Raw genomic sequence first — 363 nt, 5'->3', positions numbered from 1 at the left:
GCGGATGGTGGGCTCGGAGGGTTGGAAGGGTCGCGAAGGGCGGTCGAACAGAGGTGGGCCCAGCGGCGAAGTCAGAATTCCCTTAGCCCATGCTCTCCGAGGGGGGTTACGCTGGCCATCGGTTGAGTCTATGGTGGAGCTTGCGACTAGAGCCGAGGGTGAGAGAAGGGGGTGAGGTGAAACGGGCTGAAGTGGTGGTGGGGCCAGCGTAGGTTGCGTCTTACCGAACGAAAGAGGGAGGCCGGCGTAGAAACGAGGAGAAAGGGGATGGTTAGGATGGTGGAGGGTGCCTCCGAGTGCCGCGTAAATAACTTCCATCTTCGAGGGTGCAACCACCCGCTTCCCACCCCGTCACGGGGGATG

The sequence above is a fragment of the Apis dorsata genome, unplaced genomic scaffold (genome assembly GCF_000469605.1).
Source record: "Apis dorsata unplaced genomic scaffold, Apis dorsata 1.3 scaffold_382, whole genome shotgun sequence".
Classification (NCBI taxonomy): domain Eukaryota; kingdom Metazoa; phylum Arthropoda; class Insecta; order Hymenoptera; family Apidae; genus Apis; species Apis dorsata.
This window is presented reverse-complemented; position numbering follows the sequence as displayed.